Source organism: Nannospalax galili, unplaced genomic scaffold, assembly GCF_000622305.1.
Source record: "Nannospalax galili isolate Female #2095 unplaced genomic scaffold, S.galili_v1.0 scaffold195, whole genome shotgun sequence".
NCBI lineage: Eukaryota > Metazoa > Chordata > Mammalia > Rodentia > Spalacidae > Nannospalax > Nannospalax galili.
Window position 1 is genome coordinate 940,046 of NW_008335885.1, and position 16,106 is coordinate 956,151.

At 42.3% G+C, this 16,106-nt stretch overlaps 1 pseudogene; it reads left to right on the top strand.

Annotated features, from left to right (window-relative positions):
- LOC103732157 overlaps positions 1-12,547 on the top strand; it is a 13,460-nt pseudogene extending 913 nt beyond the window's left edge.
- Positions 12,548-16,106: the final 3,559 nt, after the last annotated feature.

Below are 16,106 nucleotides of genomic sequence, written 5' to 3' on the forward strand. Positions count from 1 at the left end.
CCTCCTCCTCCTCCTCCTCCTCCTCCTTCTTCTTCTTCTTCTTCTTCTTCATCTTCTTCTTCTCCTTCTTTTTGTTCAAGACAGGGTCTTCCTGTAGCCCCACTGGCCTGGAACTCACTATGTAGACCAGGCTGGCCTTGACTAAAGGCATGCGCCACCACATCCCCAACATTTCTTCTTTTTAAAATACACACTGAGACTCCATTCCTCTTTCCCATCCCTACCCTGTCCCCTGATAGCCTTGGACCCAGGCAGGCCCCAATTCCTTCACCTCAGCTCCCTGGACTAGCTTCATAACCCAGACTAGCTGAATACCCTACCATAGATTGCTAAGTCCCTATTTAGGCGGTCCCCTCACTGTCATCTTTCCTGGATCTGGATCAGCTGGACAGATCTGCCCAGGCAGAACTCTGGTAAGTCAGATCCTGCCCACTGCATCTCTACTCCATTCATCTCACCCACCCCAACCCTGATCCCTGCCAGTCTTGGAGCCAGGTAAGCTCAATTCCTTCACCTCAGATCCCTGGACTAACTTCCTAACTCAGACTAGCTAAACTCCCTTGCATAGACTCCACTGGCTCCTGATCTGTCTGACACAGACCAGTCCTCTTACTAACCTGACTAGTCTACCTACTACCCTGTCCCACCATTTACCCAGACCAGTCTACTACCCTACAAGAACCTGGAAAACACACCAATTTATTTTCCATACCTGAACAAAAAGCAACTAAGCTACATAATCAATATAAACAGAACCAAAATTAAGTCAAACAAGAGCAGAGGAGAAGTTCCTGTTGTACACATAACCAACAAAGAACATCCATATGCCCAAACGACAACATAAAACACAAACAATATGAAAAACCAAGAAAATATGCCCCCAACCCATTAGTCTTACAGAAGCACACTACAGTGAGAACCACCCTGAGGAATCCTAGGACGCAGAATTTAAAAGAACAATCATAAACATGATAAAAAAAAAAAACCTTCAAGAAACATAGACAAACAACTCAAAGAACTCAAAGAAGAAAGGTGTAAACTTATGATGGAGGCCCAAGAATATATAAACACGTGGCTTAATGAAATATCAGAAACAAGTCATGACTCAAAAAGTGAATTCACAAAAGAGATAGGAAATAATGAAGAAACCCCAAACAGAAATGAATATGGGATTGAAAAACTCAATAAGCCAATTAGAAATAACAGGAGAAAGCCTCACAAGCAGAATGAATGAAATGGAAAACAGAATATCAAGACTGGATGATAAAGTTGAAGATCTAGACTCCTTAGGAAAAGACTATGTAAAATTTAAAAAAATTCACAGGAATGGAATACTCAGGAAGTGTGGAACAACATGAAAAGACAAAATCTACTAATTATAGCCATACAGGAAGGAGAAGAATTCCAGGCCAATGACATGAAACAGATCTTCAACAGGATTATAGAAGAAAATTTCCCTAATATACCTATAGAGATCCAAGAAGCACATAGAACACCAACTAGATATGACCAGAACAGAAACTCCCACGGTATATCATAGTAAAAACATTAAATGTACAGTACCAAGAGAGGGTACTGAAAACTTCTAGAGAAAAAGAGTAAGTCACATATAAAGGAAAACGCATCAGAATTACAGCTGACTTTTCAGTGCAAACTATGAAAGCCAGAAGAGCCTCGACCAAACTATTCTCGTTTCTAAATGATCACGGGTGCCAACCCTGAATACTTTGTCCAGCAAAACTATCTATCATGACATGAATAGGGTGAAAGAATTCATAGCCACCAAACCAGCCCTACAGAGAATACTTGAAGTAACACAAAGAATCCAAGAAAGGAATGAGTATACCCAAAAGGCCACAGAAAGAAAAAAAGAAAGGCATAATAATGGAAGCACAAAATAGGGCCACAAACACAAAGAAGTTAAAACGACAGTATACAATACATATCTTTCAATAATAACACTAAATATCGGTGGCCTCAACTCCTTTGTCAAAAGACACAGGCTAGTGGAATGGATCAAGAAAGAAAACCCATCTTTTGTTGTCTGCAAGAAACCCATCTCATCTTCAAGGATAAACACTACCTTAGGGTGAAAGGATGGAAAAAAATATTCCAAGCAAATGACTCTAAGAAGCAAGCAGGTGTTGCAATTCTAATATCTGACAAAATGCCCTTCAAATTAAAACTAATTTGAAGAAATAAAGAGGGTTACTTTATTCTAATCAAAGCAACAATTGACCAAGAAGATATTATAATCATGGAGTATATGCACCAAACTCTGGAACACCCAATTTCATAAAAACAGTACTCCAGGGCTATAAAACAGAGATCAACATCAACTCAGTAGTAGAAGGTGACTTTAATACCCCACTATCTTCAACAGGCAGGTCAATTAGACAAAGAATAAACAGAGACATCTGAATTAAATGATATCGTGCATGAAATGACCCTAACAGACATATACAGAATATTCCACCCAAGCAACAAAGAATATGTTTTCTACTCAGCAGCCCATGCAAGTTTTTCCAAAATTAACCATTCTGGGACACAAAACAAATGTTAACAAATACAAATAAATAGAATAAGCTCTAGTAACTACACGAAATCATGGCGATTAAACAACACACTCCTGAATGATGAATGGGTCAAAGAAGAAATTAAGGAAGAAATAAAAGTATTCCTGGAACTAAATGAAAATGAGAATGCAATGGAACAAACCTCTGTGATATCTTTAAAGCAATCCTAAGAGAGAAGTTTATAGCTCTTACTGACTACATTAAAAAAAATCAGAAAGAGCGCATGTAAATGACTTAACAGTATAACTCAAGATTCTGGAAAGGCAAGAACAAACAAGTCCAAACCTAGTAGATGAGAAGAAATAACAAAAATCAGAGCAGAAATTAATGAAATAGAAACAAAGAAAACAATACAGAAAGTCAATGAATCTAAAAGCTGGTTCTTTGAAATACTAAACAAGATAGATAGATCCTTAGCCCAGTTAACCAAAGAAAGAAAGAGCAAATACAAATCAACAAAATCAGATACTAAATGGGAAACATCACAACACACACACACACACACACACACACACACACACACAACACACTCAAATCCAGAACATCGTAAAGGAATACTTTAAAAGTCTATACTCCATTAAATTTGAAAATCTGAAAGAAATGAATGAATTTCTAAAATCATGGACACCACCAAAGTTAAATCAAGAAGAGATCAACAGCTTATAAAGAACTATAACAAAGAAAATAAAAGAGTAATACAAAACCATCATACTAAAAAAAGTTCACAGAATTCTACCAGACATTCAAAGAAGATCTACAACCAATACTGCTTAAATTATTCAAAAAGATAGAAACAGAGGGAGAACTCCCAAACTCCTTCTATGAAGCCAGCATCACTCTAATACCAAAACCAGGCAAAGATACAACAACAACAAAACTACAGACCCATATCCTTAATGAACATAGATGCAAAGATACTCAACAAAATACTTGCAAACCACAAACAGACATGCATCCAAAAGATTATCCACATGAAAGGAGTCAGCTTTATTCCAGAGAGGCAGGAATGGCTCAATATTCATAAGTCAATAAATGTAATGAAACATATAAATGGACTTAAAGACCAAAATTGCATGGTCATTTTAACAGATGCAGAAAAGGTCTTTGCCAAAAATCCAACGTGCATTCATGATAAAAGTCCTAGAAGGAACTGATCTGAAGGGAACATACGTCAACATAATTAAAGATATATATAACAAACCCATAGCCAATATTATTCTAAATGGAGAAAAACTGGAAGCATTCCCATTAAAATCAGGAACAAGACAGGATTTCCCTTTATCTCCACTCCTTTTCAATATTGTGCTTGAAACTCTTGCTAGAGCAATAAGACAAGAGCAGGAAATTAAAGGAGTACTAAGTGGAAAAGAAGAAGAGGTCAAATGATCTCTACTTGCAGATGATATATTATACATAAGAGATCCCAAAGATTCAACTAAAAACCTATTAGAAATGATTAATACTTTTAGTAAAGTGGCAGGTTACAAAATCAACTTACAAAAGCCAGTAGCCTTTCTATATACCAATAACAAGCAATCAGAAAAAGCATTCAAGGAAACCCTCCCATTCACAATAGATTCAAAAACTTAAAATACGTAGGAATAAACCTAACCAAAGACATTAAAGATCTCTACAATGAAAATTTCAAATCTCTGAAGAAAGAGATAGAGGAAGACACTAGGAGATGGAAAGACCTGCCATGTTCATGGATTGGTAGAATCAATATTGTGAACATGACCATCTTACCAAAAGTAATTTATAGATTCAATGCAATGCCAATCAAAATACCCACAACATTCTTCACAGAGCTTGAAAAATCATTCTAAAATTCATATGTAATAAAAAAAGACCCTGGATAACCAAAGGAATCTTGGGCAAAAGAACAATGCTGAGGGGAATTGCCATTTCAGATTATTTTACAGAGCTATAGTCAAAAACTGCATGGTCCTGGCACAAAAATAGATCTGCAGATCAATGAAACACAGTAGAAGACCCCAACATGAGTACATGGAATTTCAGTCATCTGATATTCAACAAAGGTGCCAAGAACACGCAATGGAAGAAAGTATCTCCAACAAATGGTGCTGGCCAAACTGGATCTCCACCTGCAGAATGAAATTTGACCCTTATCTTTTACTGGCACAAAAGTCAACTCCAAATGGATCAAAGATCTCAATATAAAACCTGAAACTCAGAAACTGCTAGAAGACAACATAGGTAGCACTCTCAAAGATATAGGCATAGGAAAGGACTTTCTAATCCGGACACCAGCTGCTCAGGCACTAAGGTCAACAATCAATAAGTGGGACCTCATTAATTACAAAGTTTCTGTACAGCAAAAGAAATAACTAAGGAAGGGAAGAGGACACCAATTGAGTGGGAGAAAATCTTCACCAGATACACATCTGACAGAGGATTAATGTCCAGAATATACAAAGAACTCAAAAAACAAAGAAATAAGAAAATAAATGACCCAATAAAAAGGTGGGTGATAAGATGAAGAAATAAAAATGGCAAAGAAACATCTTAAAAAGTGCTCAACATCGTCAGTAATTAGAGAAATGCAGATAAAAACCACTTTAGGAGTCCATCTACCCCAGTCAGACTGGCTAAAATCAAGAGAACAAAAGGCTCCAAATGCTGGAGAGGATGTCGAGAAAGAAGAATGCTCAGTCACTGCTGGTGGGAATGCAAACTCTCAACCACTATGGAAAGCAGTGTGGAGAACCTCAAAAAACTAAAAACGAACCTACCATATGATCCAGTTATACCAGTCCTTGACATATACCCAAAGGACATATACTGTAGAGATACCCATACACCTATGTTTGTTGCTGCCCTCTTCACCATAGCTAAGAAATGGAAACAATCTAAACATCACTCAACTGATGAATGGATAATGAAAACGTGGTACATTTATACAAGGGAGTTCTACTAAGTAGTAAGAAAAGATGAAATTATGAACCTTTTAGGTAAATGGATGGAACTAGAGAGTGTTATACTCTGTTGTGTGAAGTAACACAAACAGAAAATCAAGCGACATATATTCTCCCTCATTTGTATATTGTAGTATCACTCCCTTATGTGTGACTTTATAAATTCTGATGTAACACCAAGAGTCAGGAAAATGGAAAGGATGCCTGGAGGTAAAGGAAAAGAAAGGACCTGAGAGGGGGATATTAGGGAACAGATGCTACCAGGGTGGTGGTGGGAAAAGTGGGTGTTCAGCAGGGAGGAGAGGAGGAAGGGACATGCAAGGGCTCACGGTGTGGGGCTAGGGAGGGAAGTTAGGAGAGTGGAGATGGTGGGAGGCAGGTGTTATTGGGGGGAGGGTGGGATAATGGGGGCACTGGAATTGGGGAGGGAGGTTGTGTGGGAGGAAAAAGAGTAGAGATGAATGAATCTTGGGGGGCTAGAAAACCCAGAGGGAAACGTGATGCCCTCAAAACCCCATGAGAAATGTACATACAGTGGACATTAGTGCATATGTATACCTTGGAGTCACTTGGCAAGGAACATACTGCCAGACAGAAGAGACTTCCCTTTGAGTGGTTGGTGAGGGTGATCCAGGAGACTCCCAAAATAACACAGGCTATTGCCAAACCTCTTGGTTGTTTCCCAGAACTAGTAGATAAGACCCTACTGCTGAAGACAAGACAAACTTTGGATACAGGACTTGAAGCAATGGAACAGAAACTGACCTGGAAGCCTTCTAACCTGAAGTTTGGCGATCCTCATGCTAGATGATAATATGCAAACTGCCAAGGGAGAAAAGCAATCAATGGTCCAACCTAGCCTTAAAGCTTAATAACCATAACAACTGGCACGGCAACTACCTCTACTGGTGCAGCAGTAACACTGTTATCTCGGAGACAATCAACAGTTATCTGACTGGACTTAAAGTCCTCTTAATGTGAATGGACTCATGGTGGCACTGTAAACTCAGCCAAATACACATGGCAAGAGAAGACACAGATCCTATTGCTTTCATATTGCTAGACAAATGAAGTTTTTTATTATATGCTAAATATCGATCCTTGTATTTACAGATGAGCGTACTGTATACCACTCATTGGGAGGCTTCTTTTTGTGACAGATGGAGGCTACTGCAGAATTGCACAACTGGTCAGACACAGAGACATACAGACACATGTCTGAGAGATGCCCAGTACTAGGTGATATATCTACAGTGGAACCTCTACAGCTAAGGCTCATGGAACATAGTGGAACAAGGGGTAGAGAGAAAAACTAATGCATCCCTCAACTCTCACCAGTAAAGCTTCCTTATACAACAGAGTGCAGTGTACACAGAAGGCCACAACTAGCCAAGTTTTAAAGACTAAGAGACTGCAGAGTGTGTATCCTTGGATAGGACTCCTATATTGAACCTCACCCACCCACAGCTCAGGGACCATTGCGAAAGAGGGGGCAGAAGATTGTAAGAGCCAGGGCTGGTTCATGAACATGGGGAAGGAGAGGCTTTCAGGCCACTGGAAGCTTGCACATGTGAACTTGTGGCAATGGTGGCATTGAGCACAGGACTCATGCCAACTTAATTAAACAAGGGCCCAGAGGGAAGAGGAGAAATGGGTGCTGGGTTGGCCCTAGATTGAAAACTATTGGAGACTGATTGCTACTGAGTGAGGGAGAGTGTGCCTTACATATGATCTCTAGATGGGCTGAGTAGACTCCAGTTGTCAAATTTTCACTGAAAGACATCTGGGTACAAATGCTCGACTGGATTGGACATGACATGTATGGCAGAATACATGAGGTCTGGTGGGGGTATGGGGGAGGTATGGATGGGGAGGGGGTTCTAAATTTGATTGGGAACCATTTTATGAAATTACAGAAGCTCAATACAGAATAAACACACACACACACACACACACACACACACACACACACACACACACACACTGAGCTGTTAGTGCTGCTCACATGTGCATGGGTGTGGGATCATCCACTGGAATGTGGGTAGCCTACTAGTGGCCACATTCTTCCAGTACTTAGAATAAATGTTGTAGTCAAGACATTAAACAATATTCTGAATAGCTAGTACCATTGTCAAATCCCTTGGCTGGAGAATGCACCCACAATTACAACACTACATAACTGTTATAGAGGTAACCAACTGCTTTCTGATTGGATTTTAGGCCTACTCCATGTAAAGGAATTCATGCCTGGTACTGTAAACTTAGTCAAAATCCCATGACTGGGAATATCATCAGCCCTAGAGGGGAATCCCACTATTGTTGTTTTGTTAAATGTTCATGCTGTCAAATTGCCTTCTAAACCTTTATGTTTAGACCCATAGATTTTTGCTGCTCTCAACCTTGGTGACAGAAACTTCTTTTTGTAGTGGGCATCAGCCATTACAGAGACTCATAGGTGATCAAAGAACTAAGAAGTTGGACCACAAGAGAATATCCTATCTTCTTTACCAGATGCTCTGTGGTATTAACCGGAATAATTTGGAGATTTAAAGGCTAGCAACATTGTAAAATCCTGGCCTGTAAAGCCTGCACCAACGTTATGATGATCCCTTACATGATAACTCCCTATTATTGGGCTATAGAAGTCATTCTGGGCATGAGCTACAAACAGAATGTTGATATCTAGTTCAGTGGGTTGTATCGTGGGGCAGCTGATAGTTCAAGGCAATGACCATATTGACCAATGGTATAAAGATATTGAACAGCTGGAAACATCATCAGCAGAGATCATGAAGAAACTTTAGCCAACTGTGAGGAATTATGTACAAAACAGGCTAAAATATCCTGGTATCGGGGCTGGAGAGATGGCTCAGTGGTTAAGAGCACTGACTGCTCTTACAGAGGACCTGGGTTTGATTCCCAGCACCCACATGGTGGCTAACAGAAGTCTGTAATTTCAGCTCCAGGAGATCTGAGACTGTCTTCTGACCTCCTCTGGTATTGCAGTACATGTAGTCTGTGGGGACCTAAAGGCCCCACCTTGCAGAGGTCCGAGAGGAAGTTGCTGGGGCACAGCCTGACTTGTTTTAAAAGTCTGAAGGATACTTCCACATTGCTGAGGAGTGCATGATCAGTGTGTGACCATCCTTAAGACACACCCTCGGAGAGGGGGGGATTTCCAGATGCCTTTATAAGCTCTGTAACACCTGCAATAAATGAGTCCCTGCTTGACTAGGCTCCCCATCATGCCTGAGTGTTCCCGGTACTGGGGGCGGCATGGGCTGGTGAATGGCGTGCTTACTCATCCCCAGTCATCACTGCCCGGGGGTTGCTGGTTCGAACCCTCTGCAACTGATGCCCAGTTTGGCACTGAAGGAAGGTGAAAAGAAGAAAAGAAAACAAATGGATTGGGGCCAATCAAGTGTTCGGGGTAAGCAAGACCCAAAAGATGGGTAACACAACTAATAAGCCTGAGGGCTCGGTGGTTAAAGCACTGAGAGATATGCTTAAAAGTAGGGGATTGGATCTGTCAGATCCGGTAGCTCAAAAGGTTTGGGCAGAGGCTGTTCATTTGGCTCCCTGGCTACTTGGGGCTAATGTTTTTACTGGGGATACATGGGAACATGTGCAACGTCTAGCTTGACAAAGGGAGGTTCAGTTGGGGGTTGATCCACCGCTGGAGTTCTACCCTATTATTTCAGCCTTAAAGGCATGCTTTTGGCCCGAGAGCCCTAAGCCCTCAGCGCCACCTCCTGATGATCCTTCAGAAACTCTGGCATGGGAATCATGGGAAGAGTTTGATGAAGAATGCAGAAATGCAACAGAAGTGAATCCAAAAGTGGCCAAAGTAACAAGTGGCACCTTAGGCATCCCCTGACAAACTTCAGGGCTTCCCGGGACCCATGCTCAGGACCCATGCTCAGAAAGGCAGGCGGAGTGGAGCGCACTGGGTCGGCATTGAAACACGGACCAAGGAGTCTAACACGTGAGTGAGTCAGGGGCTTGTGCGACTGGCCACCGCTGGGAGCATTTAGAAAAAAGACAAAAAACAAAAAACAAACAACAACAACAAACCCACCATTGGCGGTGTGCCACGACCAGCTCTGGGACGGCTGGAAAGGCCCGGTTCAGGGAAGGTGGCTCAGGGGGCCCCCATCCTGTCCATTCCATGGGCAATTGGGGATCCACCCAGCCCCCGAGTGTTACAGCCCCACTGGCAGCAGCACTCGCCGAATCCTGGGCTCAGGGAGCCCTTAGTAAAAGTCTACAATGTTTTCACTGATGGGGGCAGATTTGGAGCTGCAGTGGTAGTATACCTGGGGGCAGATGAGAAACCAAAAAGATACATCCACATTTGTGATGGCTCAGCTCAATTCAAGGAACTCATGGCCATTGCTTTCTGACAGTATTCAGACTCATATGCTCCTTAAGGAGAGAGAAGCCCCTATCTTCTTACAGCATCTTAGAGGGCACCAAGGATTGCCTGAGCTTTTATCCCAAGGCAATGCAGAGGCAGACCACCTCTGCAACAGCCAGGGGTAAACCCCAGGGGGCTCAAGCCCAATTCCTTGTGGCAAACGGATGTCACACACTATGCTCCTTTTGGAAAGCTTAAGTATATTTTCGTGTCCATTGACACATTCTCACATGCCTGTTGGGCTACCACTCATACAGGAGAGAAGTCTAAACATGCTCAGTCTCATTTTCTCCAGTGCTTTGCTACGTTGGGATTGCCCCAACGAATTAAAATTGATAATGGACCATGTTTCATTAGTAAAAATTTACAAGATTTCTTTTCACTTTGGGGAATTCAACACAATACAGGTATTCCCTACAATCCCCAAGGTCAAGCTATTATAGAACTCAACCATCAAAACCTAAAAATTCAATTACAAAAACAAAAAGGGGGAATAAGCCTCACCAACAGTTGGATATGATTTTATTCACTTTTAATGTTCTTAATTTTCAAAAAAAAATCAGTTGGAATCCCGGTTTCAGAAACATTGGGGATGACAGGAGCAGAGACCTGATGTACGGGTAAGACGGAATGATCCCATTACCGGGCAATGGAAAGGACCAGATCCATTGCTAACCATGGGTCGAGGCTTTGGGAGATTCAAACCCCATATGGGTGCCTGCGAAAAACCTTAAGTGGGTAGGCCAGGATCCGACTGACTAGCATGACGGACCATGGACAATAGTTCATGAGACAAAATTCCTCTCTTTATTTGTATCCATCTGAGTTAAAGGACTCAGTTCCTTGGCTTCATTGCCAGTCAGCCTCTTTGACAACTGGCTGATTGGCTAAAAGGTACATGGTCTCAGAAGTATTTCAACTTGTCCTATGCCATGATTTACTTTGTTTCTCTTGATAATGCTTATCTTTAAGTGTCTTTACCAGATAATTCAGTGACAGAGGACCCTTGGAACTGCCATGGCCCACCTCCTCTGGTGGGAAGACTCCCCCAGAAATATACCCCCTCTGGTTGCCCACACTTGGCTAACTGAGTTAGGCAGAGACTAAGACTGTCACAGGCTGGCATTACCCACATGGTTGCCCTTAATCATGACACATTTTTAGCCAAAGAGGGGTAAGATGTCCCATGAGAAGTACTCCTAAGACAGGATATGCACATGGCCAGGTGCATGATCCACTGACAGGCAAGGCTTGATCAGGGATGACACAACCTAAGACAAGAAAAAATGCATAAGATTAGAGGAAAGAGATAGCCATCTCTCCTTAGGGAGCCGCCTATGAGGTGGGTAACCCGTGAAATAAAGTCAGTCCGGCCTTAAAAATAAAAATAAAAAGGGGGATACGTGGGGACCTAAAGGCCCCACCTTGCAAAGGTCCTAGAGGAAGTTACTGGGGCGCGGCCTGACTTGTTTTAAAAGTCTAAAGGATACTTCTGCATTGCTGAGGAGTGCATGATCAGCGTGTGACCATTCTTAAGATACACCCTCAGGGGGGAGGGGGATTTCCAGATGCCTTTATAAGCTCTGTAACACCTGCAATAAATGAGTCCCTGCTTGACTCGGCTCCCCATTGCGCCTGAGTGTTCCCGGTACTGGGGGTGGCATGGGCTGGTGAACGGTGCGCTTACTCATCCCCAATCATCACTGCACGGGGGTCACTGGTTCAAACCCCCCGCAGTAGTCAATACACTCATAAAATTAAAAAAAATACTAAAAAATGTCCTGGTATCAAATTTGAAGAACTCTTTCCAGTTTGGATATTTCCATCAGAATATGAGTGAGGCAGAGTCAAAGCAAGTCAAGCCATAGATCTGTTATTGAAGATGTTAGTATTTGATCCTGACAAGCAGACCTCTGTGGATGAAGCCTTGTATCACCAGTATGTTACTGTTTGGTAGAAGCCTGAAGAAGCAGAGTGCCACCACCTCCAATTTACTATGCCCAGTTGGAAGAAAGATAGCATGCAACTGAAGAGTGGAAAGAGCTCTTTACGAAGAAATAATGAGCTGAAAGGAAGAGGCAAGAATGGTGAAGTAAAAGAACAGCCTTCACGTTCAGCAGCAGTAAGTAGCAATGTCTTGCTCCAGTTGTCCTCTGTGGTGGTTTGAATGAGAATGTTCCCCATAGGTCCAAGTATTTGGACATTTTGTCCCCAGTTGGTGGTGCTGTTTTGGGAGGTCTTAGAAGGTGTGGCCATGCTGGAGGAAGCACGTCACCAGGGGTGGGCTTAGAGAGTTCTTAAGCCTTGCCAGATCTCCAGTCACCCCTTTGCTTCCTGTGCCTACTAAAAGAAGTGAGAGCTTAGCTTCTGCTCTTCTTCCAGCCACCTCTGCCACCACGACTCCTGCCATGATGGACTCTTACCCCTTTGGAACTATAAGCTCAAATAAACTCTTCCTTTTATTAGTTACCTTGGTCATGGTGTTTCTATCACATCAACAGAAAAGTAATATATCATCTATCAATGATATTGTATCCATGTGCACTGAGCAGACCCTGGCCCCAGACACAAACAACATTCTTGATGCCCTAATGGAATCCCTTGAAAGTTGCCAATGATATGTTGGAAACAGTACACTTGTCCTCTGTGAAGGAACTTTCATTTCCATGGTCTTAAAATGGATGAGAATTGATGGAACTAAATAGAAAAACTACATGTTCTGTATCTAAGAAACACAATGCCTTGCCCCTACTCAATTCTAAGAGGATTGGCTGCTTAGATTATAAAATGAAGCAGATTATGTCTGAATAAAACGGTACAAATCACACTGCTAGAAATTTTGCTCAAGATCATTTCAGGTGACCAATTAGAAGAGGTGAATTTCAGTTGTGTGGTAATGTGGTCATGGTATCTCATCTATAACCACTGGGACTCATATGCATGTGTCCACAAATGTTTTCTTGATCTTTCCCATCTAGCACTCTGGGAATAAGTATTTAAATGCCAAATAATCTTCCAGGGAGTTCCACTTCTAGAATAATCTCTTAATTTTTTCTTTAGTAATTTGGAATCTGTTCCAGAAAAATATAGATTTATGTATATTAATTGGCCACCATCAGATTATCACATCTTACCCTCTCTTATGGTGTGATTTATTTTATCATGTGTAAATCCCATCAGAAAAGATATAGTTACATTTATTTAATAAATTTAAAGTATCACAGCTTAAAAGTAATTCGTTTGCATATTAATTTGACAAGGGATGGTTTTGTGATGGCTAATCCACATTGTCATCTTAAATGGATTTTGAAATCCTAGGGTATACACCTCTAGGGATATCTGAGAGGCTTTTGGAAGGCACATCCTGAATATGGTTGGCAACACTTTATGGGCTGAGAATACAGACTGAAAAAAATGGGAATACAGAGAAAGCCAAGAGAACACTGGCATTTCCCTTCCTATGCTTCTTGATCTGCCCAGATGTGAACAAGCAGCCTCATGCTCCTTCTGGAATAGTAAAGAGTTGCTGTCTCCAGGATTTTCCTACCATGACGGATTGTGCTCTCAAATTATGAGTCAAAATAAACCCTTATTCTCTTAAAAAATAGGAGGAACGGGGACTGGAGAGACGGCTCAGTGGTTAAGAGCATGTACTGCTCTTCTAGAGAATCCAAGTTTGGTTCCCAGCACCCATACTAAGCCTGTAACTCTTCTCCAGGGGATCTCATCCCTCTGGACTCTGAGAACACCCCCACACAGATATACATACAATTTAAAAAATGAAAAGAAATAAACCTTTAAAAATAGGAAGGAAAAACATAGGAAACCAAAAATAGAAAAAAAGAACAAATAAGATTATCCAATCACAGAAAAACAAACAACAAAACAACTCCAGATAAATGTATGAAGGGAAATTTTTTAAAAAGTTCTTAAAAGCCAATAAGATAAAAATACTACTAAAATTGTAGTATAAAGAAACAAAAGGATATGCAAGGGCCAAAAGAAAAAAGATGAAATGTTGGCATGGTTTCCATCTGGGTCCTTGAAAATTGGAGACTGGCAGGTACATGGAGGAGCTGCGGAGAGTGAGTTGGATCTGCGGACCTTTACCTCCTATGATTTATGCTTGTTCTGAGCCTGTATTGGACAACTATCTGATATCTGCCAGAGCTGTCTTCACTTTAGTAATTCCTCTTTGCACCCCAGGGTGCTCTGCTGAACGTACTTAGTTTTACAGTGTATGAGTTGGACAGGTTCTCCAACTCTTCAGAGATGCCATGATTCTTGCTCCCAGGGTGACTAATACTCTACCCAGGGGTGTTTCCTAAGTATATTAGCACTGGGGGAAGCAGCCACAGCACTGAGATCTATACGGGTGCACTTCTCTTCATACTTTCAAAACCCACTAAACATTAATCACCTTGCTGGACTGCTAATGGCTTTGGCTGTCAATTATTCTTCAGGAGCGTCAGAGTTCTCAAACTCCACAACGGTGAACTTCAGGCAAAATTTTGGCTCTACACTTTGATCCACCCACCGGCCTCATTCACAACCGCTGTTAAACTCAAGGTTACACAGTTGATGAGGTCTGCTCCTGGCCACCAAAGGTAGGGTTGGTTACCTGGTTACCTTTCCCTATATACTTCACTGCTTGAGCTGAGCTTCCTGCTGCATGATCTTTTTGGTTTGTCAATGACAGAACTTCCTGCTCTCTAGACATGCCTCCCAGGGCTGTCTCTCACCCTGTGGCTGTAATAGGTTTAATTTAAGCTTCCTGACTTGTCCTTTGTTCTCAAGTCTTCAAGTCAGCTCAGTTTTGAACAACAGGTCCTTATCAGAATGGTACGTGGCCACCACCCTCTGAGTCATACAGAGTGACAAAATGAGATTCTTTTTTCACTGAGACATATCCCACTGGAGGAATCAGTGTCTCACTAAAATCTACATCAGATTTGAGCTTATGGGGTGGTGGGCTTTTCTTGTATGTGGCACTGCCTGTCCTTGACCAGGGACACCTGACTTACCTTTTGGATGAGGCCTTCGCTTTACTTCGCCCTGCTGAGGAGCTGCGTGGCTTGGCTTGACTTTCTTCTTCATGCATTACTGTTCTGTCTCTGCACTTTTCAGTGTTCTGTCACTCCTTTTGTGAATGTCTGAAGCTCTTTTTCTCCTGGGAATAGTTTATTTTTTCTAATACTGACACCACCAGGTCACACAGAGGCAGCCTCTCGTCTGCCACTGTACCCAGAAGCCTCTTCGTCTTTTCTGGGATAAGGTCTTGATAGGTAGCACAGCTGAAGTTGTATTCCTGATCTTCCTGCCTCAGCCATGGAAGTCATACCTGACTCTGTTTTTGTTTTCTGTCATTTTGGTTTGCTTTAATATCCTGGCTTTTTGCTCCAGATAAACATCTCATACTGCTTTAATTAAGATAGATGATAATTAGGGACTGGAGACATGGCTCAGCAGGTACGATCACTGGCTGCTCTTGGAAAGGACCCCAGTTCAGTTCCCACCACCCACACAGCAGCTAACAACCACTCATAAGTATAGTTCCAGGGAATCCAGTGTCCTCTTCTGGCCTCCACAGATATTGCAGTTACATTTAATGCACTTACATACATGCAGACAAAACACTCATACACATAAAAATAAATACATAAGCTGCACTACTATCCTCAGGCCTCTTGGGGTAAGTCTACAGCGCAGCTCTACACGCTGGGACTCCCTAAGCCACATTCACCCTTCCATCCCCCCCCCTCGCCATTCTATACTCCTAGTTTGAGCCCTGAGCCACCCCTAGTCTTGGGGCCCCAGACACCTGGGGAACCAATACTTCTTCCTGACCCTTCTCACCCAGAGCAACGCAGTCCCTTTCTTGGGCTTCAGGAGCACCACTTCTGGTCCTGGCCCCGCCCTCACCTCTCGCTGGTTCCCTGGGCCTGCACCACCAGCTAACTCTCCTAGCCTGCACTACTATCCTCAGGCCTCTTGGGGTAAGTCTATAACGCAGCTCTCTGCGCCGGGACTCCCTAAGCCACATTCACCCTTCCATCCCCCCCGCCTCGCCCTTCTATACTCCTAGTTTTAGCCCTGCGCCATTCCTAGTCTTGGGGCCCCAGACACCTGGGGAACCAATACTGCTTCCTGACCCTTCTCACCCAGAGCAACCCACTC